We start from the raw sequence: 23,671 nt of genomic DNA on the forward strand, positions 1-23,671 counted from the left end.
TTATAGTCTCCAAGATGATATTTGCACTTTCTGGAGAGGCGATTTTCTCCACTTCAGTAACCCGATTTCGTCGATTGCGTGGAGAGGGCTGTAGAATGTGGCGCCGCCTTTCCTGCTCCGTCCATGACAGGCGTGCAGGTCTCTGGAGAGAGAGCACGGTCCATCAGCGCACTCCAATAAAGGCACTGGAAGCAGCTAAATCGCATTGGCGAAGCTCAGCACTGGGCCGCTGGGCACGTCTTACCACCGTTTCCGTAGTGTAGTGGTTATCACGTTCGCCTCACACGCGAAAGGTCCCCGGTTCGAAACCGGGCGGAAACAGACATCTTTTGTCGCCAGACACAAAAGGGGATTGGGGATTCGCCTAGCGCTGTGATCGAACAGACCCACTGGACCCACCTCTTAGTGTGGCGGGATCTGCACAGTGCATGTCACCGCATCCTGCTTTCACTTCAAGGCGCGTCCTGATGCACCCCAGTCTCCCGCGTGACAGGTGGGGACAGGTGACAGGTCCTATACTAACGAGGAAGACATCGCTCTCTCCGACCCCCGGCATCGTGTCCCGACCCACCGTGCTGGAAGCCGACGCGTGCTGTGATTCCTTTACGGAGCAGAAATGACAACCGAGGAGCCGAGAGATCATTTCAGCATTTCGCGTCTGAACGGAAAACACAAACGACCCACTCGGAATGACTTGCCTTTGACGCTTCTCAAAGCGTTCTTTGTGCATCGAACAGACCCACTCACCTCTTAGTGTGGCGGGATCTGCACAGTGCATGTCGCAGCGCTTCCTGCTTTCACTTCAATGTGCTTCCTGATGTCGAGTCGACTGCCGTGCGGAGGCTCTGAAAGCGAGAGCAATGAAAAGGTGCACGACGCTGTGAAAGAAAACAGAGAAGTGAAAGGCAGTCATTTCTCTAAGGAGGTGAAAGAAAAGCTACTCCCCGTCGGGGAATCGAACCCCGGTCTCCCGCGGGACAGGTGACAGGTCCTATACTAACGAGGAAGACATCGCTCTCTCCGACCCCCGGCATCGTGTCCCGACCCACCGTGCTGGAAGCCGACGCGTGCTGTGATCCCTTTACGGAGCAGAAATGACAACCGAGGAGCCGAGAGATCATGTCAGCATTTCGCGTCTGAACGGAAAACACAAACGACCAACTCGGAATGACTTGCCTTTGACGCTTTTCAAAGTGTTCTTTGTGCACGACGACTGCGCCGCCTAGCAGATACAAAGGGGTTGTACAACTTTGAACTAGCAAATGGAAGAGGGCTAAGCCCCCTCTCTTTTAGCCCAGGTTCGATCTGTCTCCCAGAATCACGAGGGCGCACACACACACACACACCCGTGCCGTTGAAGTGCTCTGCTTCATTTCTAAGGGCAACTCAACATTCACTCCTACCCCGAGTGCAGAAAAGACAGCATCCACAGCAACAACAGCTCAGGTCTCTGCACAGGAGCTAAGCTGCCCTCATCTCCTCTGCTCTGCGGCTCCTGCAGAGTGGAGTCCTGCCTGGAGCCGTGTTTGCAGGCGGCGGCTCCCCGCGCCCTGTCTGGGCGTCGTGTCCAAGAGCTCCTGGGAGGAAGAGAGAGCCCTCCCACTCGGGGGCTTTTCCACGGTCTGTGTGAGGAGGGGCGGGTGTGTCCAGTAGCTTATCGAGCGGAAGCCTGGGGCGGCGGAGAGCTGTGATCGTGCAGACCTTGAGGTGTCACCTCTTTGTCTGCTTTCCCGCCCCCCCTCCGCCCAAGCTCTGCTCCAAAGTAGCCCGGCAACCCCTCACACCTGCACGTGTCACAACCTAAGGTGCGGTCATGAGACACCCATGGGGTGTCGTTCTGTTCTTGCTAATTGTTTCCTGCCCGTCGCAGGCAGGAGTCCATGCGAGGAAGATGCGCTGGACAGAGCTCAGAGGGCGCAGCTGGGTGGCTTTCCTTCTGAGTGACGTTCCTGCAACACTCTCCCGCTACTCTTGGTGCGCTCATGCCACAACACAGGAAGGCTGGAGCAGGTGGCTGTGGGCTTTGCGCACTGCCGAAATAGCTCAGTTGGGAGAGCGTTAGACTGAAGATCTAAAGGTCCCTGGTTCGATCCCGGGTTTCGGCATTTCGTTTCATCGCGACCTTTGTTCCTCTCTCCAGCGCCACCTGCCTAAAGTGACGCGTCCCTTTCTCAGCCCGAAACGCAAGCGAGACACCAGCAGCAGTCCCTACAGGTTTCCGTAGTGTAGCGGCTATCACGTTCGCCTAACACGCGAAAGGTCCCCGGTTCGAGACCGGGCGGAAACAGCCTCGTTTTGCACGCTCCTGTACTTCACAGAGGTCTTGAGCGACCGGTCATTTGTTCCCAATGTATTTCCGGTGCCTTCGTGCACTCTTGTACCAAACGCACGTTCCTTCTGTACGCGGAGCCGATCATTTGCAATTGGGCTGTGGCGACAGACCAGGACGAGCTCTGTCGGCTCAAAAGCAGCGCAGGACCTGCAAGAACAACAGAAAGATTAGCATCCAGCGGGGGCCTCTTAGTGAGCCCAAGATCTCATCAAGAATCGGCTCCAGCAACAGGGCTGGGCGCATTGTTCCATTCTCCGCCCACTCTCGGTGTAAACAAGTCCCTCCTGGTCTCTACTTGAAATGCACTTTCCTGCGTTTGCTTTGGTGTAACTGGCTTCCCCTGCATGGGCGAATGTGAAGAAGATCCTTAGTAAGTCATTGAAGAAAACCGAGAAGAGGTCGGAGTGGCCTCTGTCGTTCATCAACGATCCAGTCAGGCAGTACTCCTCTGTAAAGCGCCGTTCGTTCACATCGATTGGCTTTTTTTTGCCTTCATTCGTGCGAGTAGTAAAAGCAGACGCCCCTATTCTGCCGTGACCCGGATTCGAACCGGGGTTGTTGCGGCCACAACGCAAAGTACTGACCACTATACGATCACAGCGAGTTACCGAGACACACGCGGCAGGGCGGAAAGGGCTGTGCTCTCTTCGTGTGACATAATTCGGAAAAGTCCTGACGTTGCATTTCAACTGAGCCCCAGTATACATCGACCCTTCGACACTCTGAGTGACAACTCTCTTGCGTGTTTTCTCATATTTATGTAGTTTGCTTGCATGATGCCGGGAACAGCATGGTTGTTCGCTGCCATATAGTCTAGCGGTTAGGGTTCCTGGTTTTCACCCAGGCGGTTCGACTCGGTTTTGCCTCCTGCTTTCCAAAAGATCAGCACCGTGTACGAAAGAGCCGCATTAAAACTACTCGAACGTGCAAAACGTGCGAGAAGAGGGGGCGCTTGTTTCCAACCGAAACTTCTCGCGTGTGAGACGAGCTGATCATCGCTGTGGGAGGGTTACTCTGGTAGACAGGGCTGACCTTCGGCAATAGGATTTATAGTCTCCAAGATGATATTTGCACTTTCTGGAGAGGCGATTTTCTCCACTTCAGTAGCCCGATTTCGTCGATTGCGTGGAGAGGGCTGTAGAATGTGGCGCCGCCTTTCCTGCTCTGTCCATGACAGGCGTGCTGGTCTCTGGAGAGAGAGCACGGTCCATCAGCGCACTCCAATAAAGGCACTGGAAGCAGCTGAATCGCATTGGCGAAGCTCAGCGCTGGGCCGCTGGGCACGTCTTACCACCGTTTCCGTAGTGTAGTGGTTATCACGTTTGCCTCACACGCGAAAGGTCCCCGGTTCGAAACCGGGTGGAAACAGACATCTTTTGTCGCCAGGCACAAAAGGGGATTGGGGATTCGCCTAGCGCTGTGATCGAACAGACCCACTGGACCCACCTCTTAGTGTGGCGGGATCTGCACAGTGCATGTCATAGCGCATCCTGCTTTCACTTCAAGGCGCGTCCTGATGTACCCCAGTCTCCCGCGTGACAGGTGGGGACAGGTGACAGGTCCTATACTAACGAGGAAGACATCGCTCTCTCCGACCCCCGGCATCGTGTCCCGACCCACCGTGCTGGAAGCCGACGCGTGCTGTGATTCCTTTACGGAGCAGAAATGACAACCGAGGAGCCGAGAGATCATTTCAGCATTTCGCGTCTGAACGGAAAACACAAACGACCAACTCGGAATGACTTGCCTTTGACGCTTCTCAAAGCGTTCTTTGTGCATTGAACAGACCCACTCACCTCTTAGTGTGGCGGGATCTGCACAGTGCATGTCGCAGCGCTTCCTGCTTTCACTTCAATGTGCTTCCTGATGTCGAGTCGTGTGCCGTGCGGAGGCTCTGAAAGCGAGAGCAATGAAAAGGTGCACGACGCTGTGAAAGAAAACAGAGAAGTGAAAGGCAGTCATTTCTCTAAGGAGGTGAAAGAAAAGCTACTCCCCGTCGGGGAATCGAACCCCGGTCTCCCGCGTGACAGGCGGGGATACTTGCCACTATACTAACGAGGAAGACATCGCTCTCTCCAACCCCCGGCATCGTGTCCCGACCCAGCATGCTGGAAGCCGACGCGTGCTGTGATCCCTTTACGGAGCAGAAATGACAACCGAGGAGCCGATAGATCATTTCAGCATTTCGCGTCTGAACGGAAAACACAAACGACCAACTCGGAATGACTTGCCTTTGACGCTTTTCAAAGCGTTCTTTGTGCACGACGACTGCGCCGCCTAGCAGATACAAATGGGTTGTACAACTTTGAACTAGCAAATGGAAGAGGGCTGAGCCCCCTCTCTTTTAGCCCAGGTTCGATCTGTCTCCCAGAATCACCAGGGCGCACACACACACACACACCCGTGCCGTTGAAGTGCTCTGCTTCATTTCTAAGGGCAACTCAACATTCACTCCTACCCCGAGTGCAGAAAAGACAGCATCCACAGCAACAACAGCTCAGGTCTCTGCACAGGAGCTAAGCTGCCCTCATCTCCTCTGCTCTGCGGCTCCTGCGGAGTGGAGTCCTGCCTGGAGCCGTGTTTGCAGGCGGCGGCTCCCCGCGCCCTGTCTGTGCGTCGTGTCCAAGAGCTCCTGGGAGGAAGAGAGAGCCCTCCCACTCGGGGGCTTTTCCACGGTCTGTGTGAGGAGGGGCGGGTGTGTCCAGTAGCTTATCGAGCGGAAGCCTGGGGCGGCGGAGAGCTGTGATCGTGCAGACCTTGAGGTGTCACCTCTTTGTCTGCTTTCCCGCCCCCCCTCCGCCCAAGCTCTGCTCCAAAGTAGCCCGGCAACCCCTCACACCTGCACGTGTCACAACCTAAGGTGCGGTCATGAGACACCCATGGGGTGTCGTTCTGTTCTTGCTAATTGTTTCCTGCCCGTCGCAGGCAGGAGTCCATGCGAGGAAGATGCGCTGGACAGAGCTCAGAGGGCGCAGCTGGGTGGCTTTCCTTCTGAGTGACGTTCCTGCAACACTCTCCCGCTACTCTTGGTGCGCTCATGCCACAACACAGGAAGGCTGGAGCAGGTGGCTGTGGGCTTTGCGCACCGATGAAATAGCTCAGTTGGGAGAGCGTTAGACTGAAGATCTAAAGGTCCCTGGTTCGATCCCGGGTTTTGGCATTTTGTTTCATCGCGCCCTTTGTTCCTCTTTCCAGCGCCCCCTGCCTAAAGTGACGCGTCCCTTTCTCAGCCCGAAACGCAAGCGAGACACTAGCAGCGGTCCCTGCAGGTTTCCGTAGTGTAGCGGCTATCACGTTCGCCTAACACGCGAAAGGTCCCCGGTTCGAGACCGGGCGGAAACAGCCTCGTTTTGCACGCTCCTGTACTTCACAGAGGTCTTGAGCGACCGGTCATTTGTTCCCAATGTATTTCCGGTGCCTTCGTGCACTCTTGTACCAAACGCACGTTCCTTCTGTACGCGGAGCCGATCATTTGCAATTGGGCTGTGCCGACAGACCAGGACGAGCTCTGTCGGCTCAAAAGCAGCGCAGGACCTGCAAGAACAACAGAAAGATTAGCATCCAGCGGGGGCCTCTTAGTGAGCCCAAGAGCTCATCAAGAATCGGCTCCAGCAACAGGGCTGGGCGCATTGTTCCATTCTCCGCCCACTCTCGGTGTAAACAAGTCCCTCCTGGTCTCTGCTTGAAATGCACTTTCCTGCGTTTGCTTTGGTGTAACTGGCTTCCCCTGCATGGGCGAATGTGAAGAAGATCCTTAGTAAGTCATTGAAGAAAACCGAGAAGAGGTCGGAGTGGCCTCTGTCGTTCATCAACGATCCATTCAGGCAGTACTCCTCTGTAAAGCGCCGTTCGTTCACATCGATTGGCTTTTTTTTGCCTTCATTCGTGCGAGTAGTAAAAGCAGACGCCCCTATTCTGCCGTGACCCGGATTCGAACCGGAGTTGTTGCGGCCACAACGCAAAGTACTGACCACTATACGATCACAGCGAGTTACCGAGACACACGCGGCAGGGCGGAAAGGGCTGTGTTCTCTTCGTGTGACATAATTCGGAAAAGTCCTGACGTTGCATTTCAACTGAGCCCCAGTATACATCGACCCTTCGACACTCTGAGTGACAACTCTCTTGCGTGTTTTCTCATATTTATGTAGTTTGCTTGCATGATGCCGGGAACAGCATGGTTGTTCGCTGCCATATAGTCTAGCGGTTAGGGTTCCTGGTTTTCACCCAGGCGGTTCGACTCGGTTTTGCCTCCTGCTTTCCAAAAGATCAGCACCGTGTACGAAAGAGCCGCATTAAAACTACTCGAACGTGCAAAACGTGCGAGAAGAGGGGGCGCTTGTTTCCAACCGAAACTTCTCGCGTGTGAGACGAGCTGATCATCGCTGTGGGAGGGTTACTCTGGTAGACAGGGCTGACCTTCGGCAATAGGATTTATAGTCTCCAAGATGATATTTGCACTTTCTGGAGAGGCGATTTTCTCCACTTCAGTAGCCCGATTTCGTCGATTGCGTGGAGAGGGCTGTAGAATGTGGCGCCGCCTTTCCTGCTCCGTCCATGAAAAGGCGTGCTGGTCTCTGGAGAGAGAGCACGGTCCATCAGCGCACTCCAATAAAGGCACTGGAAGCAGCTGAATCGCATTGGCGAAGCTCAGCGCTGGGCCGCTGGGCACGTCTTACCACCGTTTCCGTAGTGTAGTGGTTATCACGTTTGCCTCACACGCGAAAGGTCCCCGGTTCGAAACCGGGCGGAAACAGACATCTTTTGTCGCCAGGCACAAAAGGGGATTGGGGATTCGCCTAGCGCTGTGATCGAACAGACCCACTGGACCCACCTCTTAGTGTGGCGGGATCTGCACAGTGCATGTCACAGCGCATCCTGCTTTCACTTCAAGGCGCGTCCTGATGCACCCCAGTCTCCCGCGTGACAGGTGGGGACAGGTGACAGGTCCTATACTAACGAGGAAGACATCGCTCTCTCCGACCCCCGGCATCGTGTCCCGACCCACCGTGCTGGAAGCCGACGCGTGCTGTGATTCCTTTACGGAGCAGAAATGACAACCGAGGAGCCGAGAGATCATTTCAGCATTTCGCGTCTGAACGGAAAACACAAACGACCAACTCGGAATGACTTGCCTTTGACGCTTCTCAAAGCGTTCTTTGTGCATCGAACAGACCCACTCACCTCTTAGTGTGGCGGGATCTGCACAGTGCATGTCGCAGCGCTTCCTGCTTTCACTTCAATGTGCTTCCTGATGTCGAGTCGTGTGCCGTGCGGAGGCTCTGAAAGCGAGAGCAATGAAAAGGTGCACGACGCTGTGAAAGAAAACAGAGAAGTGAAAGGCAGTCATTTCTCTAAGGAGGTGAAAGAAAAGCTACTCCCCGTCGGGGAATCGAACCCCAGTCTCCCGCGTGACAGGCGGGGATACTTGCCACTATACTAACGAGGAAGACATCGCTCTCTCCAACCCCCGGCATCGTGTCCCGACCCAGCATGCTGGAAGCCGACGCGTGCTGTGATCCCTTTACGGAGCAGAAATGACAACCGAGGAGCCGAGAGATCATTTCAGCATTTCGCGTCTGAACGGAAAACACAAACGACCAACTCGGAATGACTTGCCTTTGACGCTTTTCAAAGCGTTCTTTGTGCACGACGACTGCGCCGCCTAGCAGATACAAATGGGTTGTACAACTTTGAACTAGCAAATGGAAGAGGGCTAAGCCCCCTCTCTTTTAGCCCAGGTTCGATCTGTCTCCCAGAATCACCAGGGCGCACACACACACACACACCCGTGCCGTTGAAGTGCTCTGCTTCATTTCTAAGGGCAACTCAACATTCACTCCTACCCCGAGTGCAGAAAAGACAGCATCCACAGCAACAACAGCTCAGGTCTCTGCACAGGAGCTAAGCTGCCCTCATCTCCTCTGCTCTGCGGCTCCTGCGGAGTGGAGTCCTGCCTGGAGCCGTGTTTGCAGGCAGCGGCTCCCCGCGCCCTGTCTGTGCGTCGTGTCCAAGAGCTCCTGGGAGGAAGAGAGGGCCCTCCCACTCGGGGGCTTTTCCACGGTCTGTGTGAGGAGGGGCAGGTGTGTCCAGTAGCTTATCGAGCGGAAGCCTGGGGCGGCGGAGAGCTGTGATCGTGCAGACCTTGAGGTGTCACCTCTTTGTCTGCTTTCCCGCCCCCCCTCCGCCCAAGCTCTGCTCCAAAGTAGCCCGGCAACCCCTCACACCTGCACGTGTCACAACCTAAGGTGCGGTCATGAGACACCCATGGGGTGTCGTTCTGTTCTTGCTAATTGTTTCCTGCCCGTCGCAGGCAGGAGTCCATGCGAGGAAGATGCGCTGGACAGAGCTCAGAGGGCGCAGCTGGGTGGCTTTCCTTCTGAGTGACGTTCCTGCAACACTCTCCCGCTACTCTTGGTGCGCTCATGCCACAACACAGGAAGGCTGGAGCAGGTGGCTGTGGGCTTTGCGCACCGCCGAAATAGCTCAGTTGGGAGAGCGTTAGACTGAAGATCTAAAGGTCCCTGGTTCGATCCCGGGTTTCGGCATTTTGTTTCATCGCGCCCTTTGTTCCTCTCTCCAGCGCCCCCTGCCTAAAGTGACGCGTCCCTTTCTCAGCCCGAAACGCAAGCGAGACACCAGCAGCGGTCCCTGCAGGTTTCCGTAGTGTAGCGGCTATCACGTTCGCCTAACACGCGAAAGGTCCCCGGTTCGAGACCGGGCGGAAACAGCCTCGTTTTGCACGCTCCTGTACTTCACAGAGGTCTTGAGCGACCGGTCATTTGTTCCCAATGTATTTCCGGTGCCTTCGTGCACTCTTGTACCAAACGCACGTTCCTTCTGTACGCGGAGCTGATCATTTGCAATTGGGCTGTGCCGACAGACCAGGACGAGCTCTGTCGGCTCAAAAGCAGCGCAGGACCTGCAAGAACAACAGAAAGATTAGCATCCAGCGGGGGCCTCTTAGTGAGCCCAAGAGCTCATCAAGAATCGGCTCCAGCAACAGGGCTGGGCGCATTGTTCCATTCTCCGCCCACTCTCGGTGTAAACAAGTCCCTCCTGGTCTCTGCTTGAAATGCACTTTCCTGCGTTTGCTTTGGTGTAACTGGCTTCCCCTGCATGGGCGAATGTGAAGAAGATCCTTAGTAAGTCATTGAAGAAAACCGAGAAGAGGTCGGAGTGGCCTCTGTCGTTCATCAACGATCCAGTCAGGCAGTACTCCTCTGTAAAGCGCCGTTCATTCACATCGATTGGCTTTTTTTTGCCTTCATTCGTGCAAGTAGTAAAAGCAGACACCCCTTTAGGGAGCCTGTCAGCACCCGGAGTTTTCCCCTTCTGCAAGCTCTTCATAGCCTCTCAGCTCTTCTACTGTCAAATCCCCCTCAAGTACTTCCCTATCTTCTTCACTCAAAACGTTTTCTAGCTTTGAGGTAAAAAAATGAATTTCTTCATCCTTTACCTCTGTAGAGCTGTACAGTCTTGAGTAGAAGTGTCACGCCCTCTGCAGCCAGAGGGCGGTCCTTCTCTGTCCTGTCCCTAGTTTCTGGTCTGCTGTCCTTCCTGTCCCTCTCTTTCCCTTGGGCTAAATATTTCAGGGTCTTGCACTCTGTCCTCGCTCAGCACTGACGTTCGGATGTCCTGAGACCCGCCTAGCACCAGGGCGCCCCACGTCCGCTCCCTGAGGGCACAGGTTTCTATACGGCATTCCTGAACTCTTTGCACTAATGAGCCCTGGCCTTTTTCCCGTCTCGCCGCTACGCATATGGGTCTTTTTCCGCCCTCCTGCTCCCCACGGTTAGTCCCCTTGGACGTCCGTGACAAGAAGGCCTCGATGCAGGAGAGGATAGCACTCAGCTCTGTACTCTCTCTTCCCTCCTCATCAACTACACTTTCCATGACAGACTTGGAGCCTACCACTTTCCTGAAAAAGAAGCGAGTACACTTCTCATTTTCTTCCAAGAACTGCACTCAGCTTCTTAACAGCACTCCTCGACTACTTTCTTCCGCTATGCTCCGGACATCCTTTTTTAAAAGGGTGATATCCTCGAGCACATCGAAGCCACTGTCTCGTGTAGAGACGCTGCAGCTGCCTCTGTTTCCTGGCTAGCACTCTTCTTCGTCTGGCAGCAGTCTTCCTTCCCTCAGCCATGAAAAAGGCCTTTGTCCTCACCTTCACCTCCTTCCACCACTCTCCTACTGACCCGTACAGACACTGCAAGGACAGCCACTGTGATAGTTTCTCCTTGTAGCGGGATACTACCCCCTCGTTCTCTAGCAGCTTTGTGTTGAGTTTCCAGAGGCCTGGGCCAAAGACAGTCCCGCCCTGGAGTTCCACTCTACACCCTAAAGCCTGATGATCTGAGAAGAAGACAGGCTGAAGAGTGACCCCAACAACTTTCACTCTCTCTGAGACAAAGCAATAGTCAATTCTGATTCCTCCCTGACCATGTATATCCTGCTGTTGTGGGATATATACATCTATATGTGTCTGAGAGTTTAAAGTCTTGAACTAAGTTTTGCAGGGCCAGTGAGCTGGAATCCAATTTTATCGGAGAGCTAGACTGCCTATCTGTGTGCTCTAAGATACAATTAAAATCCCCTCCCACTATCACGTCTGTGCTACATAACAATAGGGGAGAGAGTGCTTTGAGTAGCTCCACCCTTCCTCCCACGTCAGTAGGACAATACACATTGATTAGACGCAGGTTAACGGTCCCCCATTCCACATCCACACACAGCAACCTGCCATCTATGACCCTCTGAATACTTTTCAATTTGAATGCCCATCCTTTGAAAAGAATGGCCATGCCAGAGGTTCTGTTGTTATTGTCCCCTGACCAATCAGAAGGCCCTTTATCCCACCTATCTTCAAAGCTTTTATACCTCTCTTGATTTACTTCTTTTTCTTTTTCTTCTTACCAATTTCCTGCCAGCCATCCTCTGAATGAGCCTTCATCAGGGTGGCAGCAGTAAAAGCGTTCACGGAGTCCATTTCAAGGAAGGGGGTAGAGGGAGGGGTGGAGGGGTTCCAGCTGTCCCCATCACCATGCTCTCCTTCCTCCTCGCTCGGGGAGAAAACAGAGTCATTTTTCCTTTTCCTCAAGTCCAGCTCCTGGGAGCACTGAGGGGAAAGGGGTGAAGCCGATGCACCAGTCTCCTCTTCCCCCTCACCCACCAGCTGCTGCAGATCCTCCATGATGGACTGGAACTTGAACTTGAACTTGAACTTTATTGCCATATGTTACCAGTACTGGTACAATGGAATTCTTACTTACAGAAAGTCTCTCGTTTGTAAAACAAGTGTAAAAAACAAAACAAAGTGCAAACATTGCATCAAGACAATGTACAAACAAATAATAGACAATGTGCAAGTAAACATGCAGACAGTTTGAATGTAAACAATACAGACGTGTAAACAATGACTGGAGACGTACAATAAATAAATTACAATGAGGTAGATGGTGATGGTGTAGGTGTGGTCCGAGGGGGATGGCTAAATGTGTTCGCCAGTCTCACTGCTTGTGGATAGAAGGTATTGAAGAATCTAGTGGTAAGTGTCCGTATGCTCTTATATCTCTTGCCTGAGGGCAGTGGGGTGAAGAGCTCATGCCCGGGGTGGTGACTGTCCTCTGTGATGGCCAGAATTCTACCACGGCAGCGGTCCTCATAGAGCTGTTTAATCTCGGTGAGACCGCAGCCGATGATCTTCTGGGCCATATTGACCATTCTCTGTAGTGCCTTTCTTTCTCGCGAAGAGGTGTTACCATACCACACAGTGATCCCGTTGGTGAGGACGCTCTCGATGGTGCAGCGGTAGAAGTTCACCAACACATGTATTGGCATCCCGCATCGCTTGAGGCACCTCAAGAAATAAAGGTGCTGCTGAGCCTTCTTCATGATAGAGTCAGTATTCACAGTCCAGGTTAGATCTTTAATGTGAATTCCCAAAAACCTAAAGCTGGTGACTGTTTCCACTTCCGTTCCATCAATACTGAGTGGGCTGTGAGTGTATGGCCTGTGTCTCCGAAAATCCACTATTAGCTCTTTCGTTTTCTTTATGTTCAAGTCCAGGTTATTGCTATGACACCACCTAAGCAGCTGTACAACTTCATCCCTGTAAGTGGACTTGTCATCATCACTGATCAGTCCTATTATAGTGGTGTCATCGGCAAACTTAATGATGCGGTTGTTGCTTTGTCTTGCTGTGCAGTCGTGAGTAAATAGGGAGTACAACCTTGGACTCAGACAGCAGCCTTGTGGGGTTCCAGTGCTCAGGGTGAGTGGTGTTGATGTTTTATTGCCTATCTGCACCACCTGTGGTCTCTCGATAAGAAAGTCCAGCAGCCAGTTGCAGACAGAGTTGCACAGACCTAATCCCCTGAGCTTTGTCACCAGTTGACTGGGTATGATGGAATTGAATGCTAAACTGTAGTCCACAAACAGCATTCTCACATACGAGTTCTTAGTGTCCAGTTGTTCCAAGGTTGTATGCAGAGCCAGGGAGACAGCATCATCCACTGATCTGTTGTTCTGGTAGGCGAACTGCAAGGGGTCCAGGGACTCTGTGATGGAGGAGTTGATGTGTGACAACACCAGCTTCTCCAGGCATTTCATCACCACAGATGTTAATGCTACTGGGCAGTAATCATTCAGGCATGTCACTTTTGTCTTTTTGGGGGTTGGAACAATAGTGTTTTTTTTAAAGCAGATGGGGACCATGGACTGTGACAGGGAGGAGTTAAAGATGTCCGTAAACACTGTGGTCAGCTGGGCTGCACGTCCTGCTCTGAGAGTTTCAGAACAAACTCGCCCTGCACACTTGGGGTCTTCTCAGCATTGCCCGTGTTCAGAGCATCAAAGCGGGCATAGAATTTGCCCACTTTGGATCATTGTCCTGCTGCAGAACCCAAGTGCACTTCAGCTTGAGGTCACGAACAGATGGCTGGACATTCTCCTTCAGGATTTTTTGGTAGACAGCAGAATTCATGGTTCCATTTACCACAGCAAGTCTTCCAGGTCCTGAAGCAGCAAAACAGCCCCAGACCATCACACTACCACCACCATATTTTACTGTTGGTATGATGTTCCTTTTCTGAAATGCTGTTACTTTTACGCCAGATGTAATGGGACACACCTTCCAAAAAGTTCAACTTTTGTCTCGTCAGTCCACAGAGTATTTTCCCAAAAGTCTTGGGGGTCATCAAGATGTTTTCTGGCTCATCAGTGGTTTTCGTCTTGGACTTCTGCCATGCAGGCCATTTTTGCCCAGTCTCTTTCTTATGGTGGAATCATGAACACTGATCTTAACTGAGGCAAGTGAAGCCTGCAGTTCTTTGGATGTTGTTGTGGGGTTTTTTGTGACCTCTTGGATGAGTCGTCACTGTGCTCTTGGGGTAATTTTGGTCTTTAGAAATGGCTTTATAAACTTTTCCAGACTGATAAATCTCAATCACTTTTTCACACAGGGCCATGTAGGTTTGGATTTTTTTTCCCTTAATAATAAAAACCTTCATTTAAAAACTGCATTTTGTGTTTACTTGTGTTATCTTTGTCTAATATTTCAATTTGTTTGATGATCTGAAACTTTCAGTGTGACAAACATGCAAAAAAATAAGAAATCAGGAAGGGGGCAAACACTTTTTCATACAGCTGGCTCTGTGGCGCAATGGAGAGTGTGTTGGACTTCTAGGCCTTGATAGAATGAAGTCATTCAAAGGTTGTGGGTTTGAGTCCCACCAGAGTCATGTGTCATTTTTATTGAACCTTTCGAAATCCTCTAGGGATTGGTGTTGATCAAGTCAAATACAGGACTTCTTAAGAGTCCACAGTTGAAAATGAACCAGCAGCCACAAGAAAGAAATAAGCACTGGACTGTGATCACATCACTCCTGTCCTGGAGTCCTTGCACTGGCTTCCTGTCAACTTCAGAGAGTCACCTTCTCTAAACTCCTTCAAATCCAGACTCAAAACCCTCTTCTTTAGAAGAGCCTTTAATGAACTATTCTTTACCCCTCTGTTCCTACTGTATTTAATACCACCATCTATTGTCTCCTCTAACTGTGTATTCTCATCCTGCTTATCTTGTGTATTTTTTTAACTTTATTGTTGTCATTCTGTAAAGTGCTTTGAAAAGCCACCTTTAAAGGCGCTATATAATGTAAAGATTATTATTATTATTATTAATAATGAACAGTGCATTTAACACTGAGCACATGCGGTCCTTCTTTGCAAAGGATTGCAAAGGTTGGGAATTAGCTTTTCACTCGTGTTGTTGAAGACTGTATCCTGGCTGTGTTGCAGGAAATGTCTGGATGCCATCACCGGATCAAGGAGAGGATCAGGGTTTTGGGAAGTCTTTTTGATGCCTGACACTGTGTGTTTCCTGGTTGTAACGGGTGTCATTCTGGACCTAAACAACAGAGAACACCATTGAAATCGCTGAACTGCCTAGCGGACACTTTGTCGCCTTCTTCTGACCTGTAATTAATGCGATTCTCTGAAAACGTGGCACGTTGTATCTGTGCTACCTTTATGGAGGGTGACCACACTCATAAGGATCATAGATTCGATCACAAGCATCTAAAAACGAGAATGAGAAAATGACATCACGCTATAAGGCTGAATGGCACGAATTCTCCTGTTCCTTCTGCAGCAAATGTGAGTTTTTTTGCTTCTTAACACTGAGATAGTTGGAGATATTTGGCAGCTGTGGGATTCCAACTCAACCCTCAAAGAGACTGGAGCTTTAATCCAGCTCTAAACTAAAAACTGGGTGACTTGTAAGGGCTGGTAGGAGAGGAAAAGAATAAATGCTTCTTTTTTGGTCTTTAGCTACTAAAAGAAAGGAAAAAAATATTTGATTATTATTTATTCACCAGTTGTTTTGATCAAATCATTATAACGCAGTGTAATATTAAGGTATAATATGTACATGAACGTCATGTCTGAGTCGATGATGGCAGCTGAGTATCGCTGGAGGACAGTTCATCATGAGTGGGTAAGCCTGCATAATGAGGGAGAAGAGATCGGCCTCTCTGATGCAGTGTCCAGTGACACTAACCTTCTGTCCTACTGTTCACTGCTAATGTAGAGGGTGAATGTTTATTTAGGTGAATGTAAGGTTTCATTCTTGTAAAATATTTCCGAGCACTTTTTTTGTTGCTGAAAATTAATCTTGTGCATTTGAATGAATTCCGATATTTTCACCTAATTCTATACATTGTTTCATCAGACTAAAACATTTAGAGGAGCTCAATTGCATTTCTGAATTGCATAGTGATAGTATTTCTTTCCGTTTAAATACTTCAGTCAAAAATGTAGAGAAGGTGCTCCTGTTTTCACCATTATAAGAACTGTGATGCACCAGTAATATTTACTCTCACAAAAGTATTGTAATTGTATTGTTCTGTTCTGTAACAATCTTCAGTGACACAAACCTTCTGTTTTACTGCACTACACTTCTCCAGAGGCCAGTTCAGCACACAAGGATCCTCAGTCAAACAAACACTGCAATCGCTTGATAAAAGCCATTCCTCATCCTTTCTCTTAGTATTGGTGCAACTTTTGTATGCAAAGAAGGCGATTTGACAATGAAAGGTGTAATCATCTTAAAGAGAGTCTTCATGAAGGCATGCACAGCTTAAGGCACATGAAGCTGAATCCGTGAGCTGATTGACACAAAACAATGTCACTTCACATTATCCGCAAAGCTGTTTTGCTTGTCTGACCACCTCTTCGTACTTTACAGTGAGCGCATATATTTCAGTTTCTTTTTTTGTATTTTCCTTACTATTTTACTGTCCCTTTCCCCCATGTGGAGATGTATCCACTGCCAAAACTGCTGTCTGATTATTTAAATTATCTGTAAAACTGTTACATGACTTCATCTAATTGTAAATTTATAAGACAGTCTGTGAGACATTTGTGAGAGTAGCTGAATCCCAGGACTGGTGTGGAATCACACACAGACAGGTCTTCTGTGTGATCTGAGTCCCACTGCCCAGAGCTACAGACTGGTCAAATGGTCACTATTGTAGACACGACCATCGGACCATCGGCTACAAATAATCAATATACTGATCATATTGTCACTACTGGTGTTTATTACATAAATACTATATATAAATAATAAGATAATTCCACACTCATGTGTGTAATAAAACATTTATAAACATTTTGGGAGGCTGACATACAGTAAAGAAAGTAATACTGAAGGGCTGGAAGTCCTGGAAAGCGTTAATAGAACCTTCTTGCTTTCGACCTGGAACAGAGCCCACAACTGCCAGATCAGTGACCCCTGAGCCCAGTTCACAGAGAGAAGAACCAGGAGCTCTTCTATGTCTCTAAGAGGGCTGGGAGGAAGGAAAAAAGGGGGAAATGTGACATGAGTCCAGGCTGTTCTGTCTGATATTGTTCATGTAGCAGCACTGATTGTCTGAATATCTTCTGGTTTTGGATTGTGAGGATAGAGAGCAGTACGGAGTTGAGCTTCTGTCTGAGTGTGAGTCTGAGCTGTGAATCTGACTGAGAAGAGAATAATGATTTTTTATTCTGCCTGAGAATTTTTCCTGAGAATTTTTCTTCTTTTCCAAGTGGTGTTACATCCCCTTCAGATACTCTACACAGACTGCCAGAGAGAAGAGGAGAGAGAGATGGACAGATAAGAGCACACACAGCAAGAGACACATACGTCTTGATTTACTTTGAAGCAAGTGTTCATTTCTTTTCAGGAACAAGTTGTTTTTGAACTTCAAGAAATTCATACAACTTCTGAAAGATAAAATACAAATCTTGCTTCTCAGGACAGAAGAAATGCTGCAAAAAAATGCCAGTGATTTGTGAAAAGCAACGGGAATGTGTCCCTCTGCAGCTGTTAAACAAAGGGCTGGTGGGTCAAACGCACTCAGGGACGTGCTTCAGATTGTGATGATGTAAACATAATCTCCGCTAAAAATTGAAGGAATTTCTTTGCAAACCCTCTTGAATGTTGCAGGAAATCTTCGTGTTTTACTCGTGTGCAACTAAAACAAGTAAACAATTCAGTACCTAAGTCAATGTCCAGGAAAACCATCCTCACGTGTGGAATTTTTCTTTAACTGGCTGTTGGGAGAATTCATTTATACACCCGTTGTATCCTTAGCAAAAATATTTTAAAATTAGAACACAGATTTGTTGGAGAATTTGACAATCCTTGACAATCATTATTAAATGAGCATTATAGAAATGTGCGTTGATATTTTTAATATGTACCTTAATTGTAATATATATATATAATTGCTTTGATATGGATGTTCATTTGAAGGAATTGAGGAAACTATGAAGGATCACAGAACAACCAAAGATACATTTGGGCATCTGCTATTGGTAAAGATTAACGAATACAGTAAGTGTGAACGAGAGGAAAAGATCAGTTGAAATTCACTTCATTAGACTGACGGTGTGTATAGCAATGGATGGTTCCGATACATCGACCTCTGGGTTATGGGCCTAGCACGCTTCCGCTGCGCCACTCTGCTGACAGCTGTGATAGTGTGATTCAACACAACTGCTCTATCTTTGCTTTCTAAAAGTGCGCCCGAGATGAAAAGTTTCAACGGCAAACACAGACGTCACTTTGAGCACTTGGTCTTTTATAGTACGAATCATCACACGCTGCTCTACATGGGCGTGTCTTCAAGATCGTTGAGAACCAAACCTTCTGCTTTCCGAGGCAACTGATTCTTTCCTTGTTAATTCACAAATCTTCAATGGGAATCAGTGAAACGAAAACCAAACACATGTACACACTCGCGTCCTAGCCTGAAAGAAAAATGATGGAAGCATTTGAGGAATAACAAGAGTAGTCTGAACAGCTCCAGTCTATCAACTGCTCTACAAAGTGATCGCTACTTCCACACCAAGTTTATAACGCTGAAAATGATTCAGGAAGCACAGCAAAGTTCTAAAAGCAGTGGTTGAAAAGCGTCTAGATACATAAAATGACAGTTTCTCAAATGTAAAATCTTAAGCTTTTAAATATTGTCATCCATATATTTTCGTTTTTCTCTTTTTTACATAACACGCTTTCGAGAAATAGACTGTCTTGTAATGAAGGCTGCATTAGAAAATGTGTGTCTAAATTAAAATCGGGTTTATGACGCTGCGTTTTTCAGCTTTCTTAGCGCTTGGGTCTCGATTCAGATATTGCAATGAAAGCAACAGGGGAGTAAGTTTTCCTTTTCTAAATCAAAGGTGATCTGCTCACAAGGAAGTATAAAAACTTCAGCGTTTACTTTTTGAAGACCGCAAATTGTCGAAACACTATTGCTTCATAAGCTAATAAGTAAGGTTTCTGAGCACGCATTGTATTACTAATGCTGTTATTAATAAAAAAAAAAGCTTAAATTCACATAATGGAATTTGGACGGCTCAAAGTAGTCTATTCTTTGTACAACTTTACTTGCCCGCTGAGTAGAGTTTAAAGCAACGGCAGCAGAAGTAGCAGTAATAGCAACAACGTGGTTAGAGTGTCACAATACACTCTATGAAATTATTGCGGCTTCAGATCGTTTTGTTCTGTTGAAGCTGCCTACAGGCTCTGAATTGCTGACATTGGCTGTGATCTTTTTTCAGGTTTCATGAAATTCTTCACATATTTGAAATATTTAATTCGGGTTCGCCTAATACACGGTGCAAACCGTACCTGCAGCAGAATGCTGTGGCACATGAAGCCGTTTTGTTTATCGGTTGTAAGGATTTTGGAGCGTACTACAAATCGAGCAAGCGAAAAGAAAATTAAACAGGAGTCACTTTTTGGATTGCTAATTCATTGTGCTCTGTTCGTCTAGGTTCAAATCCTATCCTTGTCATGGTTAAGGCCTGAGACGTGTGTGTTTTTTCTAAACGGTGTTTGCATTTGTTTCCTCTTTACTCCTGTAAACTCAGGATTTTTTTTCCTTGGTGGCAACAAAACGCTTCTGTAAATGGTAGACTCTGCTTTCAAATTAGCTGCACCAGGCATTCGGATACAGAAAAACACAGGGATTTAAAATTCAGGAATATGAATGGTCAATTGCTTACAGCTAGGGTTTTTACGTTTTCTTATTTAGCGATTTGTGTATCAATCTTTTAACAATTCATTAAAATGCTAACAATATGTAAAATCAAAACAACAGCACCGTTAAATGCTGGGGAGACAGGTAGTTTTTTTTTTTCATCAGATGCCAATCTCTAATGCTGTGTGTGAGAGCTTACGTACCTTTCCTTTTCTCACATTTTCTGACAACTATTCCAAAGGGGCACCCTGTCAGCTCCTAATACTTTTTAAAAGTCTGCCTGCATGTTTGATTATTGTCGTTTTATTTAGAAAAAGTTCAATATTGATCATAACTAAAGAAAATTAGGATCACGAATAAAAAAAAGGCTGAAGATGCGAGTCGCTCTTGAATCAGAGCTGGGTGACAGGGGCTTCTGTCCTGCTATGATTGTACGATAAGCAGGAGGAATCTCTTCTCTCCTATGGAGCATGAGCTGAATCAGGAGTGAGACATTTCGTATGCTCGTGCATATGTTAACGCATGACCTACATCGTAAAACTAAATTAAAAACTAACATTAAGTTGTCAAAGACATTCATTTAAATACAAACAAGAGACAGACATAGTAATGATTCTACATTAACTTGTCCTGCACTGATCAGACTAATTGAAATGTATGAAAGCCCGTTTCCGCCAGGGAGTTACAAAAAAACGCGCTATGGTATTGCAGAATTCCGACTAAGTAACTCAGAATTGCGACTTAGTAACTCACAACTCCGACTTTATATCTCACATTTGCAACTTCGAAATAGCCCATATTTCATTGTCTGTCCTTTTGTTATTGTAACGGATTCGGGTTCTAGCTAGCAAGACCTGGGTTTGAGCCAATAGAGTGAGGCACGAAGTAGGGTGGGAGCGGCGAGGGCACAAGCCCTAGAACCCGAATTCGTTACAATAACAAAAGGTCAGACAATGAAATATGGGCTTTTCGAAGTCGCAAATGTGAGAGATAAAGTCAAAATTCTGAGTTTTTAGGTCGCAATTCTATGATTCTAAGTCACAATTCTGAGATACCATAGTGCGTTTTTTTTACTCCCTGGCGGAAACGGGCTTCCATAGGTTCTCAGTGCTGCGAAGCAAAAGCAATCTCTGAGAAATCAGACAAATTATTATCAGATCATGTCAAAAGCTGATCAGTATTTCTTTACTGGGAAGCAAAGAAATGCTTGTATTACACATTTTAATATGACATGCAATTACACATGAAAAATAGTAAAATTATTTTCATTGCGGTACGTGTTGATAGAACAGCCCCCTCGATAAAAGAAAGTGTGGACGGACGTGTCGCATGTTCCGTACTCTGTCTGACAGCGAGTTTAACACACTTTCCTCGGAAATTAGAAACTAATTGAACAATAAATTAATCTGAGCAAATTTTACACGTGTGGGTGATTTAATTCTGTCGAAATTGCGTGGAACTCCTCCGCTGAGGTCAGATACACACGGGGAAATGTTCAGGCGGCTTCACGGAGTCCTGCCTCAGACTGGAATCAGGTTCTAATTAGACGCTGAGAACAATCCGGGTCTCTGTATGTAATTGATTGTGTTGATTGAGCGGTAGTGTGATCAGGTGTGCGGTAGCAGGTCCTGCCAGTATAAAAACCTAGTCACCGCGTTCACATTTTATGCTTTCTTGCTTCAACACAGTTTTGTGGTTTACTTATTTTACTTCTATAGCAATTGAGCGGGACGTTAATTTGGCGATGCACTCGTTTCTCTTTATGCTGTGCCTGTACACAGGGGCCGGGCTCCCCGCACTGGTCTCCGCCGGGCCGGCTGGCTGGGACTCTCGGGAATTGGCGCTCCAGGCCGACCTCCCGGCTCCTGAAGACGCAGCCCAGTTGGAGGACTTGAACCTGGCAGATGCGTCCTCCGAAGACCTGTCTGCAAGCGAGAACGACTCGCAGTCCTTGGCTCCCGACTTTCGCCGCCTTCCCGTGTCCAGAGACGCGTACTCGCCCTACTTCGACAAGGAGAAGATGAAGCCGGCAGCCGCCCCTTACCCGCCTACATCAAGAGCGTCCTGTTTCCTCCCCAGCGAGGGCGGCAGCCGGCTCGCCCGTCCATCGGGGACACCCGAGGAGTGGCTGTGTGGTGTGACTCCAGCAGGATGTACGTGAGGGTCAGTCGGCTCCTGTTTGGCTTCAGCTGTCGGCCATCGGAGGTGACCTTGGGCAACTGCAGCGTCAGCCGAACCACACGCAGTTACTTCTACTTCATCTACGGGCTTCACGAGTGCGGGACCGAGCGATCGGTAAGCGGGTCTTCATCTACAGGCAATGTATCGATGTGAGCTGTAGGGCCAGTGTCGGGGTTGCCTTTCCTGGGAATATCCCTTCCTCTGTGACCCTGCAGGTTGTCCAGGGCCGCCTGGTGTACTCCAACACTCTCCGCTATGCCCCGCCCTCCTCCAGTGCACCTGTGCATCGCTTCATTCCCTTCTCTGTGCCGGTCAAGTGCTCCTACAACAGGTAGGCAGGGCTCTGCTGCTGAGAAGCCGCTAGGAAAGTGTCCAGATGCCCCTCATCTCCTCTGTCCTGCAGGTTCCACTACTCCTACAAGGTTGGCTATGTCCCCACGTGGGCCAGGAGAAGGACCTTCTTCAAGGACCTGAAGAACAAGCACAGCTTTGTGCTGCTCACCACCAACTGTAAGCTCCTTGAGTGAGTGGCTCCTCCTGCCTGCAGGGGGTGCTGTGTGCAGGTGTAATGCTGCCTCTCTCTCTCCAGCCCGCTGGGTCCGGCTCTCTCCTAAGGATGAGTACTTCCTGGGTCAGCCCATGTACTTCCAGGCCACTGCCTACTTTGCCACAGCAGAGCAGAGGCTGTACATCCACTCGTGTTACGTAACGGAGAAACCCCTTCTGGGAGGGGAGGTGGGCAGGAGCCCCAAGAGCCTGCAGGGGTTCATCCTTGTCCTTGTCCCCAGGTGCATGGTGGACAGCAAGGCAGATGGCTGCCTGTCCAGGTTTGTCCCCTCCAAGCAGAAGGATGTGCTCCGCTTCACAATTGATGCCTTCCTCTTCCAGAAGAAGCTGTCCAGGAAGGTGCTGCTCAGCCTTCCTGCTCTACTGATCCATGGTCTGCTTTTCCATCCATGATCTAGATGTGAACCAGACTGTGGCAGCTGTAGTGCCTAGAGCTGCCAGCTTGCCTTCACTGATGGCAGAAGGTCCTTCTCTGTCCCTCTATTGGCCTTGATCCCTTAATGCTGTGACCTTCCCTCTTGCAGCATGAAGTGACTGAGCTGTACATGCACTGTGTCATGGCTGTGGCTCCTGCTAAAGCAACACCAGGGACCAAGTCCTGCACCTACAACAGGGAGGCGGAGAGGTACGTCTGCAAGGAGCCTGCTGAGGGTGCTCTGGGACATGCCAGGTGGAGGCCTCACCTGTCCTCCTCTCCTCCAGGTGGGAGGAGCTGTATGGTGACCATGAGGCCTGTGCCTGCTGTGAGTCCAGGTGTGCTGGCAGTCGGAATGAAGGTGGGTCTGGTTCTCTATCCCTTGTGGATGCATCTCTGCCCAAGAGACAACCATGCTTGGACAACTGAGGAATGATCCCATGCTGGACGAAGGGACTGTTTAGATGAGTAGCATCACTGTGGGACTCTGGGTATAGCAGATCCCTCACTCCTGGGTGTTGCTTGTCCACAGGTACCAGGAGCCTGGTGACCAGCAGTCGGGTGGCTGTGGCACTAGTAGAAGCTCCTCTGGATGTGGGAGCTGACTGGACTGAGGATGAGGAGGGAGACCCTCAGAGCACCAGTGAGGATGTGGAGGGAGCAGAGGACTTTGGAGATGTTGGCCAGTGGACAGGTAGGGTCTGGCAGGAGGAGCTCCTGTAGGGGTGGTGTCTTGCAGTTCAGCTGGATTGTTCTCCTTCTTCCTCCCCAGGTGCCTGAATGAAGGCTCCAGCCTGGCCCTTGTGACTCTCCTGCCTCCACTTGCCTTGTAATGGCAACATTTCAATAAAGCTGTGAAAGACCCTTCTGCCTGCTCTTGTTTCTTTATGGTTTATAGGTTTGAATGGGGTGGAGGAATTCAAGGGAAGTGAGACCCATTAATCAATGGAAGTATTTGTGGGGGTTCCCCTTTCAAGAATGCTTCCCGTATTGCTGCCAATGAGGACTGAAAATGGCTGGAGTAATAAAGCGTTGTAGTGGGGGAAGATGGCCGCACTATTCCTTGGGCAGGGCAGTGTGACTTTTTTTACTGTGAGAGAGACGGAGGTGTTCAATATACTGGCAGTCCTCCTGTTTCCTAGA

The 23,671-nt window shown here is 49.0% G+C and overlaps 1 long non-coding RNA gene and 10 other non-coding genes across 11 annotated transcripts; 9 read left to right on the top strand and 2 right to left on the bottom strand.

Annotated features, from left to right (window-relative positions):
- Window positions 1–248: 248 nt before the first annotated feature.
- Window positions 249–321, top strand: trnav-cac (transfer RNA valine (anticodon CAC)). Its single transcript has one exon. It is a non-coding gene; the product is annotated as a tRNA-Val (tRNA).
- A 1,711-nt stretch (window positions 322–2,032) lies between these two features.
- trnaf-gaa (transfer RNA phenylalanine (anticodon GAA)) lies at window positions 2,033–2,105 on the top strand. The gene has a single exon. It is a non-coding gene; the product is annotated as a tRNA-Phe (tRNA).
- Window positions 2,106–2,214: 109 nt separating this feature from the next.
- Window positions 2,215–2,287, top strand: trnav-aac (transfer RNA valine (anticodon AAC)). The gene has a single exon. It is a non-coding gene; the product is annotated as a tRNA-Val (tRNA).
- A 574-nt stretch (window positions 2,288–2,861) lies between these two features.
- Window positions 2,862–2,933, bottom strand: trnah-gug (transfer RNA histidin (anticodon GUG)). The gene has a single exon. It is a non-coding gene; the product is annotated as a tRNA-His (tRNA).
- Window positions 2,934–4,321: 1,388 nt separating this feature from the next.
- trnad-guc (transfer RNA aspartic acid (anticodon GUC)) lies at window positions 4,322–4,393 on the bottom strand. The gene has a single exon. It is a non-coding gene; the product is annotated as a tRNA-Asp (tRNA).
- Window positions 4,394–5,601: 1,208 nt separating this feature from the next.
- Window positions 5,602–5,674, top strand: trnav-aac (transfer RNA valine (anticodon AAC)). The gene has a single exon. It is a non-coding gene; the product is annotated as a tRNA-Val (tRNA).
- A 1,341-nt stretch (window positions 5,675–7,015) lies between these two features.
- Window positions 7,016–7,088, top strand: trnav-cac (transfer RNA valine (anticodon CAC)). The gene has a single exon. It is a non-coding gene; the product is annotated as a tRNA-Val (tRNA).
- Window positions 7,089–8,807: 1,719 nt separating this feature from the next.
- trnaf-gaa (transfer RNA phenylalanine (anticodon GAA)) lies at window positions 8,808–8,880 on the top strand. The gene has a single exon. It is a non-coding gene; the product is annotated as a tRNA-Phe (tRNA).
- A 109-nt stretch (window positions 8,881–8,989) lies between these two features.
- Window positions 8,990–9,062, top strand: trnav-aac (transfer RNA valine (anticodon AAC)). The gene has a single exon. It is a non-coding gene; the product is annotated as a tRNA-Val (tRNA).
- Window positions 9,063–13,983: 4,921 nt separating this feature from the next.
- trnar-ucu (transfer RNA arginine (anticodon UCU)) lies at window positions 13,984–14,076 on the top strand. The gene is made up of 2 exons: window positions 13,984–14,020; window positions 14,041–14,076. It is a non-coding gene; the product is annotated as a tRNA-Arg (tRNA).
- An 8,988-nt stretch (window positions 14,077–23,064) lies between these two features.
- LOC148663928 (uncharacterized) lies at window positions 23,065–23,392 on the top strand. The gene is made up of 2 exons (XR_015936460.1): window positions 23,065–23,222; window positions 23,301–23,392. It is a non-coding gene; the product is annotated as an uncharacterized LOC148663928 (long non-coding RNA).
- Window positions 23,393–23,671: the final 279 nt, after the last annotated feature.

The sequence above is a fragment of the Lepisosteus platostomus genome, chromosome 5 (genome assembly GCF_059453375.1).
Source record: "Lepisosteus platostomus isolate fLepPlt1 chromosome 5, fLepPlt1.hap1, whole genome shotgun sequence".
In the NCBI taxonomy this organism is placed as follows: domain Eukaryota; kingdom Metazoa; phylum Chordata; class Actinopteri; order Semionotiformes; family Lepisosteidae; genus Lepisosteus; species Lepisosteus platostomus.